General features: G+C 41.6%; 1 protein-coding gene across 1 annotated transcript in view; it reads right to left on the minus strand.

Moving 5' to 3' along the window:
* Nucleotides 1-17,349, minus strand: part of CNGA1 (cyclic nucleotide gated channel subunit alpha 1) — a 48,803-nt gene that overhangs the window by 17,594 nt on the left and 13,860 nt on the right. The window lies entirely within an intron of this gene.

A 17,349-nucleotide genomic window follows, 5' to 3' on the forward strand; every position in this document is an offset into this window, starting at 1 on the left:
CATTAAATTTTCTGAGAGAGCAATCCCTGCTCAGTTACTGCCTTTTGGGCGCCGAAGGCAAGGCATCCTGTATCTCCTGGAATGAATCTGCTCTCAGGTACAGTGGGGAGGAATTCCTGATCCCTGGCTCCCAGTTAAGGTAATGCATTCATGAATGAACAGTTCTAGTGTGAGCTTCCTCACTGCCCAAATTCCAGGCTGTGAAAGAAAAGGAAACTTTCATGAGGGCCAGTGCTAGTATAGCGTTCTGGGATCGTACCTGGCCCTGAGCCTGTCAGCCCTAATCTTCCAATGCCTGCTAGTTCCTGGTTCCCAAAATTAAACCTCTTGCTATGTAGAAGAGCCAGTTTCTGTTAATGAAGAGGTTCTTTTCCTTATTTTCAGTGCATGGGACACTGCAGAACATAGAAAATGATGATCAACAGGAGAAAAAGGAAGGGAAGAGAAACGTGAGAGGAGAAAAAGAAAAGGGAAAGAGGGTGGCAGAGCACGTTACGCAGACTTCTTGTTATTGGTGGCAGTATTGTTGTCTGGTGTTCTTTCTTTTTTTACTGGCATTTAAAGATCCATGTATAATAAATTCCAGAATTTACTACAAATGTTTACATTAGTTTAACTTTTCAAGACAATGACAATATTGCTTATTTAACTATATTCATGAATTTGTTGCTGAAGAGAGTGGAAATCACTGTTATGCATGCCCCAACTCATAAGCACTAGCGGAAATTTAAAAAAAAGATAAGTTAAACAATGAATGACACAGAAAAATCTTTGGGATATTTTAGGAACCTCTCACCAGATGTAGAACTGACCTGTCTAGATATAAATAATACTAAAGTTTCTCAAAATTTAAAAACTTCAATTAGCTTTGGCCATTCCCTTATGCTGTGAACATGGATAGCTTATCAGGCAGATGTGTTTGTGGTTTGTATGCACATCTTTGTTTAACCATTACTTTGTTCATGATCCCTTTACAAGGAATTTCTGACCTGCTTTTTTCTTCCAGGGAAAGTCGTATTTGTCCTTCAAAAATCAGCTCATATATCACCTCTGTGAAGACTCCAGTGATTAGTAGGGCAAAAGAATTTATCAAACTTTGCTTTGTGTTCCCATAGTTCTATGTCTACTTCTTTACACACTGGTCAACACATAGACAGTGACAGCATTGGATCAAGCTCCTGACTCCAGCCTCCCACCAGTACAGACCCTGCAAGGCAGCAGGTAATGGCTCAAGCAATTGGGTTCCTGCTACCCACATGGGAGACTTGAATTGTGTGCTCAGTTCTTGAGTCCATTTTCTGTGAGATTTATATTGATTGCTTAAAAAGAAATTTATAACATAAAAAAGAAATTGCCTGTAAAGAAGATGGTATGCAGTCAATCAATAAATAAATGAAACGTGAAGATTTTAAGAAAGATCCAGAAGCTAGAGAGAATGAGCAGTATACAGGTTACTAGGAAGAGGTAGGGGCAACCATGAGTGCTGACACCTGACAGCCTGTGCTGCCTCCTCACAAAACCTGTCTTTCCTAATGAAAGACTAAGGGAATACAGATAGAAAAGATAAAGAAATGAGAAATCAGGCTGGCACCATAGCTCAATAGGCTAATCCTCCGCCTGTGGCGCTGGCACACCGGGTTCTAGTCCCGGTCGGGGCGCTGGATTCTGTCCCAGTTGCCCCTCTTCCAGGCCAGCTCTCTGCTGTGGCCCGGGAGTGCAGTGGAGGATAGCCCAAGTGCTTGGGCCCTGCACCCGCATGGGAGACCAGAAGGAAGCACTGGCTCCTGGCTTCTGATCAGTGCAGTGCCCGCCATAGCAGCCATTTGGGGGGTGACCCAACAGAAGGAAGACCTTTCTCTCTGGCTCTCTCTCTGTCACTGTCCACTCTGCCTGTCAAAAAATAAATAAAAGAGAAATCAGCAACAACAGTTAATGACTCACACTCATCAGGGAGTAGTTGTCCTACGAAGAAAATTTCAGATTCAATTACTTCCATACTCCACTTTGGGAATTTGAGAATACTGTGGTTTGAGTGTTCATATAAGGAAAACTCTAATTTTAAATAGACTGCGAAAAGAAAAGCAAATCTCCATCCCTACTTCACATCAACGCAAAAATCAACCCCAGATGGACCCTAAACTCAAAGCAAAAATAACAAACTATGTTAAATCTGTTAAAAAAAAATTAAAAATTAAAAATTTAAAAAGCAGTGGTACAGTCGTAAAGGTATAAAATATTTTTAAGAATAAACAAAAATATAATGTTTTGTAAGGGAACAGTTTATTCAGGGAATCTTGGATGGTTTGCTATGAAATCATTGGTGAGCTATAAAATGACACATGTAGGTAGAAAAAAATCACGAAACACCTACAAGAAAACATGAGTGAATATCCTCATGTGCTTGGAGCAGGAAAGATGTCTTACAGAGGGCAGAGAAAAGGCTCTAAGTCCAAAAAGTTTGGGTGAATTGGATATCATCAAAATTCTAAATTTTTTAATATCAAAAAATAAGAAAATATAGAGGTAGGTCACAGACAAGCATATTCACAGCAAATTTATCTGGCAAGACTTATATGCAGACCATACTAGCTATTTATATAAATCAACAAGGAAAAGAGAAACAATCCAATAAATGTGGACCAAAAAATTCTTCGTAAAATATGCAAAAGTAGTCAATAAGTATAAGGAAATGCACCTAATACCACTAGTCATAATTTTTTTATAGACGATAAAAATTATAAACAGAATGAGATGCCATTTGACACCCAGTACAAGTTCAGGACCGACAGCTCTTAATGGTGGAAGTGAAGATCCTACAACTTCTTTGTCAAACTGTTTGGCAATTCCCTAAAAAGACAAACACACACCTGCTCTAGTAATGATTCCACTAGAGGTATTTATTCAATAAAATTAAATCATATATACAAAACACACTTGTACAATAATCCTCTTGACAGCTATATTCACAGAAGATCCACACTGGAAGCAATGCATGTTTCCTCAATAGGACAAGGAGAAACAGGCTGGTTTCCACAGTGAAATGCTTCTCAGCGGTAAGTAGAAATGAACTCCTGGTGCCTAAAACAACGTGGGTGAATCTCAGAAACACCCCGACGTGAAAGAGGCTGGATACTAGAGAACATGCTGTATGATTTCATTTATACAAAACTCGAGAATATACAAATAACTCTTTGGTGGCAGAAATCAAAGTAGCAGATGTCTAAGGGGAATGAGATTTAACTACAATCGGGCAGGTGAGAATTGTCTGGAATGAATGTGGAAGGATTACATGAGTGATCAAAAGTCACCAAAGTGTACCCTTAATATATGTGGTTTTCTGTACTTATGCAATTTTTACTTCAACTTTTTAAATGCAAAAATTAAATAGAATTTCAAGTATAAAAACTGGCCGGTATTGTGGCGTAGCTAGTTAAGCCATTGCCTGTGAGACCGACATCCTATATGGCAGGTTGAGTCCCAGCTACTCCACTTCCCATCCAGCTCCCTGCTGATGGTACTGGGAAAGTAGCAGAAGATAGTTCAAATGCTTTGGTGCCTGCACCCATGTGGGAGACCAGAGGAAGTTGGGCCTGACCCAGCCCCAGCCGTTGAGGCCATCTGGGGAGTGAACCAGCAGATGGAAAATTTGTCTCCCTTTCTATCTATAACTATGTCTTTCAAATAAATAATTTAAAAATTAGCACCCAGAAGAAATTAGAAGTTTAAAAATTAAGTATATGTAATACGATGACATTATTCTTTAATGTTATAACAAAAGTAACAATTTACCGAGTTCTTACTGTGTGCCAGGCATGAAACTTCCTATAATACTCACTATGAACTGTGAAGTATTATTCTCTGGTTCTCACAGTAGGAAACCTAAAATTCAGGAATGGCTTAATTTGTCAGAAACATATAGCCAGAAAGTACAACAAATAAATTTTCCATGTGAGCCACATACATGGTACCCAAAATCTATGCTTTTAACAACCATGTTACATTGATTCTGAATTTCTCAAAAACCTTTTGCACTGAGACACAAAAAATGTATTTAAATTTTAATAGTATAATCTTTATAATCTTAGTATATTATTTCTTTTTATTTTATTTATTTTGAATGGTAGAGAGGCGAAGAGAGAGAGAGAGAGAGAGAGAGAGAGAGAGAGAGAGGGAGAGAGAGAGAGAAAGATCTTCCATTCTCTGGTTCACTTCCCAAATTCCTGCAGCAGCTGAGGCCAGTCCAGGCCAAAGCCAGGTGCCCAGAAGTCAATGTGGGTTTTCTATGTGAGTAGTAGGGACCCAGGTAATCGAGCCATCACTGCTATTTCCCAAAGGGGGCATTAGCAGGAAGCTGGAATCGGAAACAGAGCCAGGACTCCAACCAGTGCTCTCCAATATGGAATACATACATCCCAAGCAACATCTTAACTGCTATGCCAAACACCCATCCCAGTATTCTTTTTCAATAACTTTTTAAATTTGAGGACACTGAATCTCAATGAAAAGCAAAGACATATTCTCTCTCTCTCTCTCTCTCTCTCTCTCTCTCTCTCTCTCTCTCTCTCTCCACACACACACACACACATACACACACACAAACAATACTAATTTAAAATCAAGAGACTTTTTGGTGCTTTTTGGCTTAGCTCCCAAGATATGAAGGCTTCTACAGGGTAGAATCATGGACCTAGAAGTCCATCACTTCAAAAGTCACTGTAACCAACCTCCCACCCAAGTCAGGAATGCCTCTGTGGCATTCCTGATAAGTTTTCACCTAATGTCTCTTTGAACATTTCTGGTTATGGAAATCTGCCTTAGGAGCAACTCACTCCATTACTGGGTGGGCAGCTTTGTTCCAGGAGATTCTTCTCACTTTCCTGAATGACATTTGCTTTGCACACTGCTGTGAGGACTGAATGAGCAAACTGCTTAGCATTATGCCTAGCACACAGCAAGAGCCAGGAAAGGGTCACTTTTTTCATAGGTTTAATGACTATAATCAATAAACACATCACAGTAGCAAATACTGTTGAGTTACAGGGAACTGCCTGTGACTCCAACCACTTGAACTTGCCCTAAGGGATTCAAGAGCAGGAATGCCCTCATCTGTCCTCAGAACTTTTCATGTCCATTCACAGGACTTTAACTTAAATGAAAGAAAGATGTGGGAAACCCGTGTAAAACATACCTAACTCTTAAAGGTAAAATCATGATTTAATAAAATGTTAAACTTCAAGTGGATAACATAGGTAATGCTTTTTATCTCACCCCAGAATTCAACAATAACTAGCAAGCTTTAGCAATAAATAGTAAATAGAGAATTTTTGTTGTGCTTCCTAATGAAAATGTTGCCCATATTTCCTTTATAATTTTTAAAAAGCTTCTACTATAGACTCTGTTTTTTATAAATTCTAGGTGCTTTCTATTGGTGTTCCTATTATTACAAAATTTTTCCCTTGACATATTGTAACTCGTGTCTTTGCTATATCAGAAAATTATTATATTCAAACCAGTTTCCTTATTGACCTTTACAAAAATTATTCCTAATCATTTTCCTTTAAATTGTTTTCAGCAATGTACTAATATTATGCAAAACAGATTCTTTTTAAAACTGTTTATTTTTATTTATTTGAAAGGCAGAGTGGCCGGCGCCGCGGCTCAGTAGGCTAATCCTCCGCCTTGCAGTGCTGGCACACTGGGTTCTAGTCCTGGTCGGGGCGCCAGATTCTGTCCCGGTTGCCCCTCTTCCAGGCCAGCTCTCTGCTGTGGCCCAGGAGTGCAGTGGAGGATGGCCCAAGTGCTTGGGTCCTGCACCCCATGGGAGACCAGGAGAAGCACCTGGCTCCTGCCTTCGGATAGGCGTGGTGCACTGGCCGCAGTGCGCCGGCCGCGGCAGCCATTGGAGGGTGAACCAAAGGCAAAGGAAGACCTTTCTCTCTGTCTCTCTCTCTCGCTGTCCACTCTGCCTGTCAAAAAAAAAAAAAAAAAAAAAAAAAGAAAGAAAGAAAAAGAAAAAAAGAAAGAAAGGCAGAGTGACAGAGAGATCTTCACAACAGCCAGGGCTGCACCAGGTGAAGCTTGGAGCCAGGAGCTCCACCACAGTGTCCCATGTGAGTGGCAGGGACTACAGTAGCTGAGCTATAACCTGCTGCCTACCAGGGTGCGCATTAGCAGGAAGCTAGATGGAAGCAGAGCCAGGACTCAAACCCAGGCAGTCTGATACGGGATGCAGGTGTCCTAGGTGGCAGCCAACCCCTTGCACCACAATGCCTGCTTCCTTTCTGAAAGAAGCATTTAGCTCTGATGCCTAATACCCTTCGTTAAACTTCTGGAAGATAATAAATAATACTGTTGATATCCTGCTGTTAAAAAGTATCTTAATAGGTATCTACTATGGTTCTTGGCCTTATGAGAGTGATTTAGAGTTTTACTCTTTTTTAAAAAATTTTTTATTTATTTATTTGAGAGGTAGAGTTACAGACAGTGAGAGTGAGAGTGAAGAGAGAGAGAGAGAGAGAGAAAGAGAAAGGTCTTCCATCCACTGTTTCACTCCCCAAATGGCTGCCAATGGCCAGAGCTGAGCCAATCCAAAGCCAATGAAGTATCAGTGGAGTGAAGTATTTTCTTGTTCTACTTAGTACCATTGGTTGAACTCTTTACTTAATACATAATTATTTTAAGGCATTTAAATCCAGTTGAAAATTGATCCCTATTAAAAGTAATTGTGGGAATAAGAGAGGGAGGAGATGTACAGTTTGGCACACATTCCCTCGGACTTACCCCTAAGGGTAAAGCTAAAAACTTGCCGTGGGACTCCAAATCCCATTAAGTTGGCAGGTACCAATGCCATCTTACTAGTTAAAGTGATCAGTTTAAGTGCATAACTGATCATAAAGATATGAATAAGTGTCAAAAGGATCACATTAATAAGACCACATGTCTGCTAATAATAATTGATAGAATTAAAAAGGAGAGAATGATCCAACATGGGAAGCAGGCCACACAGCAGACTCATGGAATGGCAAATACCCTAAATATCACCCTGGCCTCAGAATCAGCCCTTAAGGCATTCGAATCTGGCTAGAAAGCCCATGAGAGAATTTCAGGCATGGAAAACCAAGACACTGTGACAAAAAAAATGACCTACATGAAAGATCTAGGTGAGTGAGATTTCAGTGGAAAGAAGGGGCCATCAAAGAAAGAGGTACCTTTCTCTGAAGGGAGGTGAAAACTTCTACTTTGATTATGGCCTTGTCTAAGTAATGTCGGAGTTTGTGGATTCAAGAGGCTTCCATAGCCTTGGCAGCTCATGCCAAGAGCCTCGGATGATCACTGATGTCACAAATAAGAGTGTCAATTGTTAAATCAACCACAGGAGTCACTGTGCACTTGCTTCCCCATGTCCTCTGTCCTTAATGAGTTGTACTATGAGAATTAACAGTAAATCTTATCTTCAAACAGTACTTTATACTTTGTGTGTCCGTGTGGGTGAAAAATCTTGAAATCTTTACTTAATATAGAGTTGATCTTCTGTATATAAAGATAATTAAAAATGAATCTTAATGAAGAATGGGATGGGAGAGGGAGTAGGAAGTGGGACGGGAGTTGGGGGTGGGAGGGCAGATATGGGGGGAAGAATCACTATAATCTGAAAGCTGTACCTATGAAATTCATATTTATTAAATAAAAGCTTTCTAAAAAATGGTTGATAAAATATTATGGATCACTGATGTATCATTTAAATGGAATGTGAATCTTGAATACCTGCAAGCAGTATATTCTACTGACTGAAACCATGCTTTAGCTTGGATGCACATCATGACACTACTGCTTACTGAATCAACTCAACTGAGTTTTTCAGTATCATGGAAAGTCAGTTTTCATATCTGCAAACAAAATAATATCATCTCATTTAATTGGAAAAAACTGATGTACACATGGAAAAGACTAAAACTTGGGCCCATCTCTTAGAAAAATAAACTGAAAATAGAGCAAAGACCAAAATGTAAGACATGAAACTACTGAAAGAAAACAGGGAAAACGTTTCAAGGCATGATTTTTTGGATAATACCCAAAAAACCACAGGCAACTAAAGCAAAAATAGAGCTTTTGCATAACAAATAAAACACTCAACAGAGTGAAGAGACAACCTATAGAATGAGATAAAATATTTGAAAGTTATCTATCTAAAAAACAAGTAATACCCAGCATATAGGAACAATTCAAAAACTTAACAACAATAACAGAAACCAAATTTAAAAATGGTCAAATGATCTGGATAGACATCTCTCAAAAGAAGAAATACAAGTGACCAATAAATACATCAAAATGTGCTTAATATTATTGACCATCAGGGAAATGCAAATCAAAACCACAATGAGATATCACCTCACCCCAGTTGCAATGGCTATTTTTTTTAAAGATTTATTTATTTTTATTTGAAAGTCAGAGTTACAGAGAGAGAGGAAAGGCAGAGAGAGAGAGAGAGAGAGAGAGAGGTCTTCCATCCGATGGTTTACTCCCCAATTGGCCACAATGGCCAGAGCTGCACCGATCCAAAGCCAGGAGCTGGGAGCTTCTTAAAGGTCTCTCACATGGGTGCAGGGGCCCAAGAACTTGGGCCATCTTCTACTGCTTTCCCAGGCCATAGCAGAGAGCTGGATTGGAAGTGGAGCAGCTTGGTCTGGAACTGGCATCCATATGGGATGCCGGTGCTTCAAGCCAGGGCATTAACTCACTGCGCCACAGCGCTGGCCCCAGAATGGCTAATTTTCAAACAGACAAAAATACTGGGTAAGTGTTGGATCTAGAAGTTAAGTAATCACTTGGGATGCTTGCATCCCATGTTAGACTGCTTGGGTTCAAGCCCCGATTCCAGCTTCCTGCTAACATACAGCATGACAGGCAGCAGATGATGACTCAAGTACTTGGGTCCCTGCCACCCATGTGGGAGACCTGGACTGCAAAACCAATTCCTGGCTCTGGCCCTGACCCAGCTGCAGCAGGGATTTGGGGAGTGAACTAGTGGATGGGAACTCACTTTATCTGTCTCTGTTTCTCTACCTCTCAAGTAAAATAAAAACAAATTTAAATTTTTATAGAGATAAAAATAACAAATGCTGATGAAGATGGGGAGAAAACTTACACACTATTGGGCGGAGAGAGGATATGTAACTGAGTGTAGCCATTGTAGAAAACAGTATTGAGATGCTCCAAAAAACTAAAACTACCATTTGAACTGACTATCTCATACCTGGGTATTCATTCAAGGGAAATGAAATCAGCATATCAAAGAAATACCTCCACTATCATATTTATCAAAGCATGATTCACAATAGCCAAGATACAGAATCATCCTAGATGACCATCAGTGGATGAACAGATCAAGAACATGTGGTTAAAGGTACTTCAAAGGGCTTGTGGAAAAATAAGATTGAAATGTAATGCATTTTCCATGAGATTCTTTTGAAGATCCATCATATATACATGGAATATCATTCAATCAGAGAAAAAGAATAAAATCCTCTCATTTGCAGCAAAATGGATGGAACTGGGGACATCGAAAAACAACTACTCACATAAAAATGTGTTCTCTCTCAAATGTGAAAACTAGGGGCCAGTGCTGTGGCATAGTAGGTAAAGCCATCGCCTGCAGTGCCAGCATCCCATATGGGCGCCAGTTCAAGTACCAGCTGCTCCACTTCTGATTCAGCTGTCTGCTACAGCCTGGGAAAGCAGTAGAAGATGGCCCAAGTCCTTGGGCCCCTGCACCCATGTGAGAGTCCCAGAAGAAGCTCCTGGCTCCTGCCTTCGGATCTGTCGCTCCCCCTCTTCGTGGAGGAACAACACAGGACCCTGCGCTGTTCTTTCGTCTGCTCGGCCCTTCCCGGGTTTGCTGCTGGTCCTTCCCGGGTTGGCTGCCGATCCCTCCAACCTCCGTGGAAGGGCGGCTCCCCCTGCCACTTTCCCCACTTCCACGGGGGAGCGGCACACCGCCAGCCGGCTCTCTCGGGGGCTGCTCAGATGTTCCTTCAGATAGATGTTCCTGGTGCATGTTCTCTCTCTCCTCCTTTATAGTCCTCCTCCATCAATCCCAACTCTGCTACCCACACACCGAGCACACTGCTCTCCTCCAATCAGGAGCAGGATCAGCTTCTGCAGGTCATCGCTCAAGTTGGCGAGAAGCAGCTGCGTAGAAGTTGTTTACTCCCTTCTCAGTGCCATATTGTGGGAGAGCAGATGCATAGAATAAGTCTTAATTCGAGTAACTTAGTCTAGTCCGAGTTGCTCCCCACACGGATCAGTGCAGCTCTGGTCATTGCGGCCAACTGGGGAGTGAACCAGTGAATGGAAGACCTCTCTCTCTCTGGCTTCTCTGTGTAACTCTGACTTTCAAATAAATAAGAAAATAAATCTTAAAAAAAAGTGAAAGCTTTCAAAAGATTATTTGAACATAGAACAGTGATAACTAGAGGCTGAAAGAACACAGAAAACAGGAGCTAGAAGGTGGCCGGATAAAAAGCACAAAACTAAGTTTGAAGGAATAAGTTACAGTGTTCTACAGCACAGCTTCCAACAGCCTACTGTGTATTTCATGAAAAACCAACATAAAGAAATGATAAGGAGATGGAGATGCTAATTACCCTGATTTGTTCAATAGATTCTGTATACATATGTTGAAATATTACAGTGTACCCCATAAATACATACAATTATTATATGTTAGCAAAAAATAATACAAATGAGTTTCTGTGCTTTTTGAAAAAGTAAAAATGGTCTTTATATCAAAGGGTAGAAATATATGACATGCACATACATGTACACACACAAACCCACATTTAAAATGTAGATGCTGTTCTTCAAATTTAGGGTGAATGAAAGCTCTGCAGCTTGTTTTAAATGCAGACTCCAGACTCTGTTCTCAGAATGAATGAGGTATGGTGGGGGCACATGAATCTACACTTTTACTGAGCACCATAAGTAAATCTGTGGCAAGAGGTTCCTGAATGACATTTAGAGAAACAGTACTCCAGGTTACTGGCCTTTGGTGCCTGTTAGTCTTCTCTGAATACCACAGTGGAAGGAATAAAATAATGGTCAGGAGAGGCTCCAAGGTTGCTGTCACCTCTCTGACCTATAACATTTCACACTAAAAATCTGAAATCTTTAAGCTCAATTTTTGCAAACAAAATTCACAAGCAGATATTATAACTTATAACATAAGCAACCTCATAACTTAAAATGAGAAATAGGGTTCTAGTTCTGGTCAGGGGGCCAGATTCTGTCCCGGTTGCCCCTCTTCCAGGCCAGCTCTCTGCTGTGGCCCGGGAGTGCAGTGGAGGATGGCCCAAGTCCTTGGGCCCTGCACCCCATGGGAGACCAGGAGAAGTACCTGGCTCCTGCCATCGGATCAGTGCGGTGCGCCGGCCACAGCGCGCCGGCCGCGGCGGCCATTGGAGGGTGAACCAACGGCAAAGGAAGACCTTTTTCTCTGTCTCTCTCCATCACTTTCCACTCTGCCTGTCCAAATAAATAAATAAATAAATAAATAAATAAAAATACACATGGCAAGTGAACAAAGTCTGCTGATTCAATAAAGTGAGTGTGTACCATGTGTAAAATCTTCTGCCAGGTAGATAAGGAACAATCCAAAGACAAATATGCCCCCCATAAAAGGCCTACAATTAGTAATGGGGAACAAGACAAGAGCACTAAACTGAACAAGTAGTTTAGAATTGACAAAAGAAATTAAAATAATTATTTATAAATGACAGCCATCCCTTCCCCAATTATATTTTGTTTCAAAATTAGTGAATATTTTTATGTCATATTATGAGAAAATTTTGATAGTTGGAACAGATGATATTTTGTAAATTTTAGAGAAAATTTAAAAGATAGTTTTTCTTTAAAAAAAAGCAAAAAGATCCTAGTTTAATGGGAATACATACAATGACTATAAACAACAATTGAATGGAATAATGATCATTTCAGCTATAAACAGTAAATATTTTTTTTTTTTTTTTTTTTTTTTTTTTTTTTTTTATCTTTTTCTTTTATTTAATGAATATAAATTTCCAAAGTACGTCTCATGGGTTACAATGGCTTTCCCCCCCATACCGTCCCTCCCACCCACCACCCTCCCCTTTCCCACTCCCTCTCCCCTTCCATTCACATCAAGATTCATTTTCGATTATCTTAGTATACAGAAGATCAGCTTAGTATACCTTAAGTAAGGATTTCAACAGTTTGTTCCCACACAGAAACATAAAGTGAAAAATAATAGATGATTTTTTTTTAAATGATGATGAAATCAGATCAGACCTATTGTCATGTTTAATCCCAGTGAGAGTCAAGTTGGGAATTGATAGTTTCTTTTCTTTTTTTTTTTTTTTTAACAGAAGATCAGTTTAGTGTACATTAAGTAAAGATTTCAACAGTTTGCACCCCCATAGAAACACAAAGTGAAATATACTGTTTGAGTACTCGTTATAGCATTAAGCCTCAGTGTACAGCACATTAAGGACAGAGATCCTACATGAGGAGTAAGTGCACAGTGACTCCTGTTGTTGACTTTACAAATTTACACTCCTGTTTATGGCATCAGTAATCTCCCTATGCACCAGTCATGAGTTTCCAAGGCTATGGAAGCCCCTTGAGTTCTCCGACTCTTATCTTGTTTAGACAAGGTCATAGTCAAAGTGGAGGTTCTCTCCTCCCTTCAGAGAAAGGCACCTCCCTCTTTGAAGACCTAAACAGTAAATATTAAAATAATCATAGATCATTGAAACTACAGTAGTGTAACATTCTTAGTCATTGCTTTGACAAAGGTATAAAACTAAATTCTTACAAACTATATTTTCAGTAATACTGATACACACAGACATTTCCTTATTTTTCTTTTCTTTTTTTTTTTTTAATTTTAGCTCCCACATGCAAGGGAGAACAAAAAGCATGGTCTTTCAATCAGGATCCAGTTCGAAAAATGGCTTGGTTTAGCTCTACTAACACCTTTGTTACCAACTCAATAGAGGGAATGTAATACAAAGAATCAGTGGCAAAAGGGCTCCTAAAGAGAGGAAAGAACAGAAACCCAGAAATTAGCAATAGCAGAACAATCTACTGCTCCAAGAGAAGGAAGCATAGATGGAAGAGGCTGCTTATTAAACGCAAAGTCAGGGCTTCCTGGAGCACTCAGACCACAGTGAGAGGCTATCAGTTAGAAGGTGGAACCACCATGGGAGATGCCTCCCGTGCCAGAGAGTGAGGGGGACAGAGGCCCTGGCTTTACCCTTCTTGCCTCTATCTTCTCCCAGGGACTCCCATTGGCTGAATTTAAAGGGAAACCAGTTGGCAAGGGAGCCTGGAAAACACAGATGGCAGGATTAACACCGGATTAACACAGCAGGTAGGAGTGGGAATGGGTCTGACAGCAAATAGAAGATGAGGGGTATGAGTGGGTAGGATTTCTCAGGAGAAAATGCAGTAGGGAAAAATAAAAACCTTCCTCTCTGGGTTCATGGGAATTCATGAATAAAGGCATTTGGGTGGGAGGCAGGAAGCCCATCTGGAGAACAGAAGAAATTAATCTGGCTTAATTGCTTTACACGAAGAAGCAGTAAAAAACAGGTCTGTGGAAGTAAGAGCATTTTGTCAAAACAGGGACTCATTTTTCTTGCTACAGGAAATGAGATGTCCTAGAGGATTTCAAGGTAAGAGGACGACGTTATCCCAAGTGTACTTCAGGAAGGTTCATGTGGTTGTGTGCAGGAGACGGTGGAACAGATGCCCCAGGAGCACGTGTTAGGGAGCCTCAGGTTGGCCCTTAGTGTTGCTCATGACCCCTCTTCCAATATCTACAGGAGCTGACCCAAGCCTCCTCTTAGTCTCAGACCTCACTCCCATCTCTTTCACCAGGAGACACACCCTGCTTTACTAAGCTTTAGCCACACTAGTCCCTTCCTTGAGAAAAATTTCAGGAGAAATGAACCAAGTACCCTCACAGCACCTAGTGAAGTGACTTGCACAGAGAAGAAACACAGAGGAAAGTTCCTGATCTGATTTGGAGACTGGAAGAAGAGTCAGTCATTTGGAAACCAAACTCAAACAAAAGGGCATGCATTTGGCATAGTGGTTACAACACTACTTGGGATGCCCACATCCCATATTGGAGGGCCTGGTTCAAGTCCTGGCTCCTCCACTTCTCATCCAGCTTCTTGCTAATGAGCACACTGACAGGCATCAGGAAATTGTTCAAATAACTGGCCTCCCCATGGGAGATCAAGACGGAGTTCCCAGCTCCTAGTTTTGCCTTGGCTCAACCTCAGCAGTTACAGGCATCTGGGGATTGAATCATTGTATGAAATATCTCTGTGTCTGTCTTTCCTTTCCTCTCCTCCCCTGTCCCCTCCCTCCCTTCCTTGCTCTCTCTCTCGCGCTCTCTCTCCTCTCTCTCTCTTTCTCTCTCTCTCTCCCTGCCTTTCAAATAAAAAATATATTTTAAATAAAGAAAGTTTGTTTTAAAACAAGCAAATAAAAACAGTCAAGAAAACTGCTTGGTGACTCCCATCCTACTATCCTTCTCTCCTTGCATTTTCCCTCCTCTTCATCACCAAAACTATTTATCAACACCTACTAGGAAATGTTTGATGCCTTGAAAACAAAAATAAACAAACATGCTTTCTAGAAACTCATACTATAGTAATGAAGCAATAAAAAAAAAGATATGTAATAGTTAACCTCTTTCGAAGGAGGTTCTCAATCAAGATCCCAATTAAAAACAGAAGCACATGTAAAACTGGGTAATTCCAGAAGAGGCTGTTTCCAAAAAGGCAACATATTTACAAAATGTGAGTAGAAGGGAACCTCAAAGGCTCGTGCATTGGCCTGAGGTTGGACGTAGCTAAGCTGTTACCACCAATAACCTCTGAGAGTAAGAGCTGTAGGCGTCACATCCCTGGAAGGAAAGGGAGCCAAGTAATAACTACCTACGAAGTACAGTGACTTAATGCTGAAGGACACAGCCAGCCCAAGACAGGCCCACAGGAAGGACACAGCAGCTGGAGCACCCAATACCCTTGACCTCACCCTCACACAGGCATGCTGAGCTCCTGCTGGGATTCTACACTGAATGGCCCCAGCGGACACGGCCATAAAACGCAGCTGTCATCTCCCAAGAGCACAGTGAAAAGGGGTAGAAAGGGATCCAGAGAGGGCAAAAGGCCGGGATCCAGCCTTCAGATGTGGGTCAGAGCCAGGGGTGCTCTGTGAGCCGAGATGAGACACATCTAATCCCTGCAGGGAATTTGAGATTAAGCTTCCTGAAAAGGCAAAGCTAGCACAATCTTCACACAGAGCAGATACTTATCCAACCTCACTGTGGATGTGAAACAGGATTCAAGGTAGAAGTAGTTGCAGGTGCAAAGAGGGTCACATCTGAGAGAGCAAGGTGCCTCTGGGTAGCCCCAGTTGATCAGATGGTAAAAGAGTAGGTTTTTGGGAGTAAATGGCAAGAAAAGAGGTGGGGAGGAAGGCAGAGATTAATCACTGGGGTACTGAATTTATGTCATCCAAAAGAAAAGAAAAAGATTGAAGAATTTTAATTGCAGTATCGCCCATTTTCCAATGCAGTGAGAACTTAGGGAGAGAGGCACAGGTATGCAGCAGCCACCAGGGGCAACAGGAGAGAGCACACAGGAAACTGTGCAAGGGTTGCAAGGCATCAGTGGAGCCCAAGTGATGTACCAGGCACACCCTGCTGTGAGCCTGAGTGGTTTAGGTGAGAAAGAGCCTGCCCCAAAAGCAGGTATTTGGAAGGGTTCAGCATTGCTCAGCAGTGCTGACACTGAGGAGAGGCACAGCAGCTGGGATGAAAGGGCAAGGGGGTGCGGGAGATAAGGAGACGGTGAGAGCCTCAAAGGCAAATGACACGTTCTAGGTCACAGGGAGAAGGGAAGGCTGAAAAACAAGAACATAGTGGGAAATTAAAGGTCCAGGGGACAAACAGCTCAAGAAGCTTGAAGAACTGGTCTAGTGGGTGAGTAAGTGCCAGAAGCAGTCGGGGATGAGATGCTGCAGTGAAGGTCATGATCACATGGGTAAAGCATCTCTGAGCCACAAAATCAGGCGATCACAATGGAAAGTAAGAGACGATTGCCAGAGTGGAGCAAGACGAGAATTTCCAAGGCTGAGGGCTCAGCTGTCTCTCGCGCTTCACGTTTCATAGCTGGAGGGCTCGCCCTGCACGACAGGGAGATCAGGAGGAAGGGGACATCTGCGGCACATGCCGGGTTCCTTGATGAATATGGAGCAGCGATGGGACAGCAGCACATGTCCAGGATGAGGAGGAGCACGTGGAGCCAGCGGGGAAAAGAGAAGGTGTAGGGAAGGATTTAGAAGTGGCCCATGCCAACAGACACATGGAAACGTGCTCAGGATCCTTACCATCAGAAAATGCAAATCAAAACCACAACCAGGTTTCACCGCACCCCAGTTGAGAATGGCTTTCCTACAGAAATCAGCAAACAACAAATGCTGGCGAGGATGTGGGGAAAACGGTACCCTAATCCACTGTTTGTGGGAATGCAAACTAGTACATCCACTGTGGAAGATGTGAGGTATGGAGGTACCTCAGAAATCTGCATACAGACCTACCATATCACCCTGCCATTCCACTCCTGGGAATTTACCCAAAGTGACACCAGCATATGAAAGAGTTCTCTGTACCCCCATGCTTATTGCAGCTCAATTCACAATAGCTAAGATGTGGAATCAACCCAGATGCCCATCAACCAATGATTCTATAAAGAAATGTAGTAAATATACACTTTGGAATATTGTTCAGCTGTAAAAAAAAAAAAAAATGAAATCCTGTCTTTCACAACAAAATGGATACAACTGGAAACCATTATACTTAATAAAGTAAGCCAGTCCCAAAAAGACAAATACCATATGTTTTCCCTGATCTGTGATAACTAATAGAGTATAAAAAACATATTGCATAGCAGTAAAATTGACACTTCCATAATTGATTATTGTTTACAGCCCTTGTTTCGACTGTTACGGAATAGTGTTTTTTTTTTTTTTTTACTATTTATTGAATTCTTTACTTAGTAGAGGGTTAATTTTATGATTATAAAATAAGCTGAAACTATGTAATTGTAAAAATTAAATGAAAGAACAAGAGGCCGGCACCGCGGCTCACTAGGCTAATCCTCCACCTGTGGCACCGGCACCCCAGGTTCTAGTCCCGGTCGGGGCGCCGGATTCTGTCCCAGTTGCCCCTCTTCCAGGCCAGCTCTCTGCTGTGGCCTGGGAGTGCAGTGGAGGATGGCCCAAGTCCTTGGGCCCTGC

The sequence above is a fragment of the Oryctolagus cuniculus genome, chromosome 2, assembly GCF_051225735.1.
Source record: "Oryctolagus cuniculus isolate XC-2025 breed Fujian yellow rabbit chromosome 2, ASM5122573v1, whole genome shotgun sequence".
Lineage (NCBI taxonomy): Eukaryota > Metazoa > Chordata > Mammalia > Lagomorpha > Leporidae > Oryctolagus > Oryctolagus cuniculus.